Raw genomic sequence first — 9295 nt, forward strand, 5'->3', positions numbered from 1 at the left:
TGTTATCCAATTTACCAGGCTTATTGACTCACGAAAGAATCTCGCCTTTTAATAAATCAAAACAACAAGTGACATAAACATCTAATAATAATTAAATCAAGATTAAGAGTATAAGTACATTAAATGGACTAGAGAAATTATTTTATAAAGTCAATATAAAATACTTATCTCTACTTGATCCGTTCAATACATACAAAATGTATTAGCACAAGAAGTTGGAATTAGACCTATTCCCATAATCAAGTTAACTTACATTTAATCTTGTACTACAACCACTCCGATGATTTGTCCAATTCCATCATTAGATTATGAACATTAACTTTAATGTCTTACAAGAACAGATGATTTAATCTTCTGTGTATAAGCTAAACTCTATACACTAAATCATCTACTATGTAAGCAATGGACACACAAACCAATACATGATCTATTTAAAAGGAAACTTTATGGAATTTAAACAAGTAAATAAATAATTGGCCTTCAGAACACTGCTGCAGATTCTGAAGGCCACTCTGGCCGCGGTCCTGGCGTAACTGCGGTAGGACCGCGGCAGAACACTGCTACAGATTCTGAAGGCCACTTTGGCCGCGGTCCCGGCGTAACCGCGGTAGGACCGCGACATGACGCGTATGGTTTATAGTATATTCTAACAATCTCCCACTTAGACTAATAACCATGCTTTTACAATTTTGACACCCATTCCTTCTACATGCTTATCAAAAGTCTTCTGTGGTAAGCTCTTAGTAAACGGATCCGCCAAGTTGTTCTCTGACGCAATCTTGGTGACCACTACATCCCCTCTCTGCACTATATCACGAATTAAATGATATTTACGCTCAATGTGTTTTGCCCTTTTATGATTTCGTGGCTCCTTTGAATTTGCAACCACACCACTATTATCACAATAAAGTGTAATTGGCGCTTGAATCGAGGGAACCATGCCCAACTCTCTCAGGAAGTTACCGAGCCAAACTGCCTCTTTGGCTGCCTCAAAAGCTGCCACATATTCTGCTTCCATGGTGGAATCAGCAACACAAGTTTGCTTGATACTCCTCCAACTTATGGCTCCACCTCCAAGAGTAAACACATTACCTGAGGTAGACTTTCTAGAATCTCTGTCTGATTGGAAATCCGAATCAGTATACCCAATAGGTACAAGGTCATCAGAATGGTAGATCAACATATTTGATACTCCTCCAACTTATGGCTCCACCTCCAAGAGTAAACACATTACCTGAGGTAGACTTTCTAGAATCTCTGTCTGATTGGAAATCCGAATCAGTATACCAAATAGGTACAAGGTCATCCGAATGGTAGATCAACATGTAATCCCTAGTCCTTTTCAGGTACTTGATTATATGTTTAACCGCCGTCCAATGCTCTTTCCCAGGATTAGACTGAAATCTGCTAACAACGCCAACGACAAAGTAGATATCAGGCCTAGTGCATAACATAGCATACATGAGGCTCCCCACAGCTGATGCATAAGGGACCGCCTTCATCTTTTCTATCTCTTCATCAGTCTTAGGAGACTAATCTTTTAGATAGAGAAATTCCATGTCTGAAAGGAAGAAATCCTTTCTTGGAATCATGCATGCTAAACCTGGAGAGTATTGAATCAATATAAAGACTTTGGGACAAGCCTAATATCCTTTTCTTGCGATCTCGCAAGAGTTTGATCCCAAGGATATGAGCCGCTTCTCCCAAATCTTTCATATCAAAATTTGTAGATAACCACTGCTTAACTGAATTCAACATGCCCACATTGTTTCCTATGAGCAGTATGTCATCTACATATAAGATCAAAAATGTCACTTTGTCCCCATCCCACTTTTTGTATACACAAGACTCGTTGAGATACTGATCAAAACCAAATGTTTTAATCGCCTTGTCGAGACAAGTGTTCCATGCCCTAGATGCCTGTTTCAGTCCATAAATGGACTTTTTAAGTTTACACAACATGTGTTCCTTGCCACTTTCCACGAAACCGTCTGGTTGCATCATATAGATGCACTCATCAGGACTTCTATTAAGAAAGGCTTTGACATCTATTTGCCAAATCTTATAATCATAATGAGCAGCAATGGATAAGAGAATCCTTATAGACTTAAGCATGGCTACCGGCGAGAAGGTTTCCTCATAATCGATCCCTTTTTTCTGAGTGAACCCTTTCGCTACAAGCCTTGCTTTAAAAGTTTGCACTTTTCCGTCTACACCTCTCTTTTTCTTATAGATCCACTTGCATCCAATGGGTTTAACCCCATAAGGTGGTTCTACAAGATCCCAGACTTGATTAGAGTACATTGACCCCATCTCTGATTTCATAGCGGCAACCCACTTATCGGCATCTTTATCATGTAGTGCTTGGTCGTAATTGACAGGTTCGGAAGTATGCTCCTCAGGGATCCTATCATATGATTCTCCCAAGAGCGTATAACGAAGTGGCTGTCTTATTACTCTCCATTACGACTACGCACTACATCACTTGCAACTATACCATTTTGATTCTGTGGTTGAACCACAATCTCATCAGGAACCTGAGTCTCCATGCTATCCAAAAGGATATCAATGACTTCTTCCTGTTGTGCAGTTTGCTCTACATAACTCCCACTACTTTGTGGTAGTATGACTTCGGGCACTTGTTTTTGCGAGACATTAAGTCTATTGACATTTCTCCCACTACTAAAATGCAATGGTATGTCAAATCTGACTTCGGAGTTTTGTATATGGTCGTTTTGTTTATCAGATGACTGAGTTTCCATTCCTTTGCTTAGTTCCTGTAAAACGATTTTACTTTTAGGAACATGATTTACCAAATAGCCCTCTTCAAGAAACTTGGCATTTGTGCTAACAATTACCTTCTTTTCTTGAGGACAATAAAATAAAGCACCTTTCGTTCCTTTTGGATAGCCTACAAACATGCATACATCTGTTCTTGCCTCCAATTTATCCGTTTTCCCTTTTAGCACATGTGCCGGACAACCCCAAACTCGAATATGCCGCAAACTAGGCTTGCGCCCAGTCCACAATTCTGCAGGGGTCAAAGGTACTGACTTTGAAGGAACTAAATTCAGAATGTAATTTGTTGTTTCTAAGGCATGTCTCCAAAAAGACGCTGGCAAACTGGAATAACTCATCATTGATCTAACCATTTTCATAAGAGTCCTATTTCTCCTTTCAGCTACACCATTTTGTTGTGGTGTTCCAGGTGCAGACAATTGAGATGTTATCCCACATTCTGATAGATAACCAATGAATTTCGCAGAGAGGTATTCCCCACCACGATCAGATCGTAATGTTTTGATATGTTTATTAAGTCGTTTTTCAGTCTCAGCCTTAAATTCCTTGAATTTTTCAAAGCATTCAGACTTACGACGCAACAAATAGACATATCCATATTTTGAGTAATCATCAGTGAAAGTCACAAAATACTCAAAACCACCTCTTGCCTGGACGTTCATTGGACCACACAAATCAGAATGAATTAATTCTAATTTATCACTTGCTCGATTTCCTTTTGAGGGGAAATTTCGTTTTGTCATTTTTCCTTCTAAACAGGATTCACATGTTGGTAGTGCCTCCACTTTCAATGAACTTAAAGGTCCATCCTTGACCAACCTTGAAATTCTGTTTAGATTTATATGACCCAAACGCAAGTGCCATAAATATGTTTCACTCAATTCAAGAGAACGTTTTTTCTTATTTGGTAAATCAATATAATTCAGTTCTTTAGAGTGTAACGGTTTAGGTATAGAGTCAACTACAAAAAGACCATCAATCAATGTAGCCGAAGAGAGATAACGTTTATTATGAGTAATAACACATTTATCAATGTCATGACAATTAAAATCATAACCATCTCTCATAGTGCTAGAAACCGAAATTAAATTCCTTCTAACGGAAGGTACATATAATGTGTCTTTTAAAGCTAAAACTCTACCACTACCAAACGAAATACTAATATTTCCTAATGCTAAAGCTGGGGCTGCTGAACCGTCTGCTTGATAAACATTGATTTCTCCTCTACTTAGCCGCCGCGTTACCTGAAACCCCTGCAAATAAGTGCAGATATGATTAATGGCTCCCGAATCTGCACACCATGACATGGTAGAAACAACCGCTAAAAATGTTTCAACGACAAGTAGATGTAAATCACCTGGTTTATTTTTCAGCTTGGCCAGATAAGTTGGACACTGCTTCTTATGATGCCCAGGCTGCTTGCAATGATAACACTTGCCCTTAGCCTTTTTCACACCAGCAGTCGCGCCACCAACAGAGGGTTTTTGAGCCTTTTTCTTTTTTCTGCCCGCCTCTCGGCTTAGAAGAAGAACCTGCCTCAAAATTCAACGCCACAGGAGGAGCTTGTGACTTGATAATAGTCTCTGCCGACTGCAGCTCATTCAGCAATTTCGCAAGGGACAAATCCATTTTGTTCATGTTATAATTCAAGCGAAACTGCTGAAAACTATCAGGCAAAGTCTGCAGGATCATTTCAACCTGCGTGTCCTTATCAATGTTAGCTCCAAGGACCTCCAGTTCATTCAGAAGACTCATCATCTTCAGAACATGGTCCCTGACCGATGAATCTTCAACCATTTTGGTATTCAGAAGGGCTTTCATGGCAGTCTTCTTAGCTGCACGATTCTGATCTCCAAACATTTCTTTGAGATTTTTCAGAATGTCATAAGCAGACTCCATCGATTGATGCTGATGTCGTAGAACATTTGACATGGATGCCAAAATGTAACACCGCGCCATCTCGTCAGCCTTAATCCATTTCTGGTAAGCTTTTTGTTCGTCTTCTATGGCATCATCTCCAGGTTTTTCTGGACACACCTCATCGAGCACAAATTTGTAGTCTTCAGCAAGTAGAACAATATCCAAATTTCGTTTCCAATCAACATAATTGGGACCCTCAAGTTTGTTTTGAGTAAAAATGGCAGTAAGGGGATTGAAAGCAGTCATTGTCAATCTGGGAGACATTAAATATTTAAATAGATCAAATCAGTTTGTATTATTGAATATTAAAATTCAAAATACACTATATATATACAATCTATGCACCTTGAACAACAAATTTAGATGGGAAAGAAGCTATTCTTGCAATATACTTATATAATGACAGATTATCCACCCCATAAACTTAAACAGGTCATACTCAGATGGAGAGTAAACTGTTAATTTAAGCCAAGTGAATATCAACATTCAACATATATCAGTCCCATTGAACCAACATGCATACTCAGATGCAGAGTAAATACAAGTAATCAATGACTAGTATAATCTAGTGATTATTCATAATGTTTTTATCCGATATGGAAGAAGACCTACGTCAACGTGTAAAAATATTATATCACTAATTTTTAACCCCGGAGACCATGGAATTGATCCCCACGATTACTGGAATTAAAAACAACTAAAAAAAATTTCAGAATTTTTGAAAAAAAAGCAAACACACCATTTAAACGACCCCGAAAGCCCAAAAAACGGCTTACGTCATGAGCAAAGCTGATGTGTATTGATCACTGGGCCATTTCACATGGACCTGCCAAGTTTTAGGTCAATCGGAGTCCGTCAACTAGTTGACCTCCGATTTTCTGCCCTAATTCGGCCAAAATTGTTTTTACGTTTTTCATGATTAAATTCAATTTTCAGATTATTCTAACTTAACATCACCAATATTAAAAGAATATTTCAAGTTTTCGGAATAATCAATACAACCCATAACAGATAATCACGCCAAAACAGTGCAGGTTTTCAGAAAAAACAAACTTTGTATGTAATTCAAAACTTGCATATAGAACATGATATTAATCCTTATGGTTTATCATAATTATTTAATTAGACGTGAGTAGGCTCTGATACCAGTTGTTGGATCATATTTCACAGCGGAAGCAAACATAGCATCATAATCACGTGTAATCTGAACAATTAGCACATACGGAGATTATACGAGTTACCTCTTGAAGCGTAAACAAAGCAAATCGATATCCTTCTCCAGTTTCAGAATTGCAAGACTTCAGCAACCTTCCACAGTCTTCTACTGTGTTACCCAAATAAAAATCGAAAAACAGAGAACTTCGGGTGGGCGAAATTCAAGGAAGAAAAACGTGTGTTTTTTTTCTGTGTAAAAAACGACCAGCTATATACCATATATATATAGCTGCGTTTTTTAGGTCAAAACACTTTTACAAAACCTGTTAGGTTTTCTTCTTCCACCAAGGAAAGGTTTCCTTTATTTCCTATTATTCAGGCATAGTAGGGACCATAGAATTTAATTAACAAGGCTTCCTATTATGGAATTAATTTTGAAATTTGAAATTAATTTCTACCATAATAAATTACGAATTATTCCACTAAAAATTCGTAATTACACTTCTTAGTTCAATTTCGAAATTCTTCCATAAAACTGTCACGACCCTAGTTTACCAACCGTGAACATGTCATGACGGCACCTGGTCCCCATGATCAGGTAAGCCTAACATTTGCGGAAATATATTAGTTGCGGAAAATAGAGAAAATCAATTCAAATATCTAAAGGAAACTGTACTGAATGCCGCTTGGCAAGTACAACTCAATATCACAAGTCTAACACAATTCCCAAAACCCGGAAACTCACGGGCAACAAAGGCTACAGAAGTGTATAGTAAAGGTTCCAAACTCCAAAATTTCTAACAACCGAAAGAAGGAAAACTAAGTACTAAAGATAGAATAAGAGGGAGACTCGTCGGTCTGCGGACGCAGCAGATCTACCTCGAAGTCTCCGTAGTCCTCCTGCCTCACTGATAGTGCGCCTGAGTAGAGGTACCTGGATGATCTGCACATGAAAAACATGCGCAGGAAGGGCATGAGTACACCACAGCGGTACTCAGTAAGTGCCAAGCCTAACCTCGGTTGGGTAGTGACGAGGAAGGTCAGGGCCATACTGAGACAAAATATAGTAACAACAATAATTAACAGTATGATAATCTGACAGAAATAATAAATACAGCAGTGATATAAGATAGATTAAGCAAGGCAATAGCAAATACACAAGAACGGAACAACCACAGAATAAGTACAGCTTAGCACCAATGGTAACAATGAGGATCTCCCAGGATACCGTCCTGTAGTCCTTTTCTCAACTGTCCAGTGGATCTCCCGGGATACCGTCCCGTAGTCCATCATATGTGCAGGGGGATCTATCGGGAATCTAACCCGCAGTCCCAAAGTAAAAGTGCAGGGAGATCTACCGGGAATCGAACCCGTAGTCCCAAAGTAAACAAACAAGGGGGGGAGCTACCGGAATCCCACATCCGTAGTCCCAATGTAAATGCGCAATCACAACCAGAAGGTACACGGAAACGAGGTACAAAAAGACAAGCAACAGATAGTACTGACCTAGCATGCTTCACGTAGTACAGTTAAGGCAGCTTAAGCAATTAGGCAAGTTAAATCAACTAAACATGCTTTCCTAATCTAGCACAAGTTATAATTTCAAGTAGAATAAAGCAAATATGGAAGGAACTCAATCTCAATATCTTAAGAAAAACCGGGTTTTCCAACAATTGGCTCAAGTACACGCCCGTCACCTCGCGTACAAGGCACTTAACAAATCCTAAGGGGAATGGTCCCCCACACAAGGTTAGACAAGCCACTTACCTCGAATCGGCACCAAAATCAACTCGAAATCACACTTTTACGAGTATCCGACTCCAAATGGCCCAAATCTATTCAATTCAATTACATATCATAAGTAATATTGCAAACAACTGATTCCACTATTAAATTTAAAGCTAGGACGCGAAAATAGGTAAAATGACCAAAGCGCCCCTCAGACAAACGTCTCGGAATCAAATAATTTTCACATTTTCAGAACCCTCGTACTCTCACGAGTCTAACCATATAAAAATCTCCCAAATCGGAGGTCAATTGCCCACTCAAAACTCAATAATTAGGTCTATGAAGTTCTTCCAATTTTTCCCCAAATTTTGACCTTGAATTCGAATTCTAATGGTGGATTTAACTATATAATGATGAAATATAACAAGAAGGGACCAAAGAAACGTTACCCAGTGATCTTCACTTCAACTCCCACTCAGAATCGCCTTAAACCGAGCTCTCAATTGATTTTTGTAACTTATGAACTCAAACCCTCGAAATTTCTATTTCTGCCCAGGGATTTCCGCTTCTGCGGACAAGGGACCGCTTCTGCGGTCCCGCTTATGCGGAAAGTGAGCCGCTTCTGCGACTCTTACTAAGCGACCACATCCGCTTCTGCGGTCCGGTCTACCGCTTATGCGGTTCCGCTTATGCGGATTATCCACCGCTTCTGCGGTTCCAACTAAAAGCCAAACGGCCGTATTTGCGGCTATTTTCTCGCAGATGCGAGGCCGCTCCTGCGGAATTTCCTCCGCATCTGCGACTCCTGGAAACTCTGCCCCAAACCGCTTCTGCGATGATCCAGCCGCTTATGCGGTTCCCAAGCCGCAGAAGCGAAAATACCAGAAGATGAAAAGAACCAGCTGTTGCAACACTTCAAAAATCTCCCCGTTAACCACCCGAAATCATCTCGAGGCCCCCGGGACCTCAACCAAAAGCACCAATACCACCTAATACCTTATTCAATCTTGTACCAATCCTTAAAACATCTAAAACAACACCGGAAGTCCGACTAAATCAAAGATTCAAGCCTAAGAACTTCAAATTCCAACAAAACACACTTTCGATCAAAAACCAAACCAAACCTCGCCCGAATGACCTGAAATTTTGCACACACATCCCAAATGACATGACGGAGCTACTGCAACTTCCGGAATTCCAATCCGACCCTCGGATAAAAAACTCACTATCGGACCGGAAACTTCAAAAATTCAAACTTCGGCATTTCAAGCCTAAATGCTACGAGCCTCCAAAATACATTCCGAACACGCTCCCAACCCCGAAATCACCTAACGGAGCTAACGGAACCATCGAATTTCCATTTTGAGGTCTTCTTCACACTGTTCCGATTACGGACCATTTTTCAATTGTTAAGCTCTCATTTAGGGACTAAGTGTCCCAAAACACTCCGAATCCCAACACCGAACGTCCCAGCAAACCAAAATAGCAGAAATGAACTTAGGGGAAGCAGTTAATGGGGGATCGGGGCGTAAATTCCAAAAATGACCGGCCGGGTCGTTACATCCTCCTACCTTAAACATTCGTTCGTCCTCGAACGAGCATAGAGAACATACCTGAAGAAGTGAAAAGATGAGGGTACTGGCTGCGCATATCCTGCTCGGTCTCCCAAGTCGCCTCCTCGGCCGGCTGACCC

Source organism: Nicotiana attenuata, chromosome 10 (genome assembly GCF_001879085.1).
Source record: "Nicotiana attenuata strain UT chromosome 10, NIATTr2, whole genome shotgun sequence".
Lineage (NCBI taxonomy): Eukaryota > Viridiplantae > Streptophyta > Magnoliopsida > Solanales > Solanaceae > Nicotiana > Nicotiana attenuata.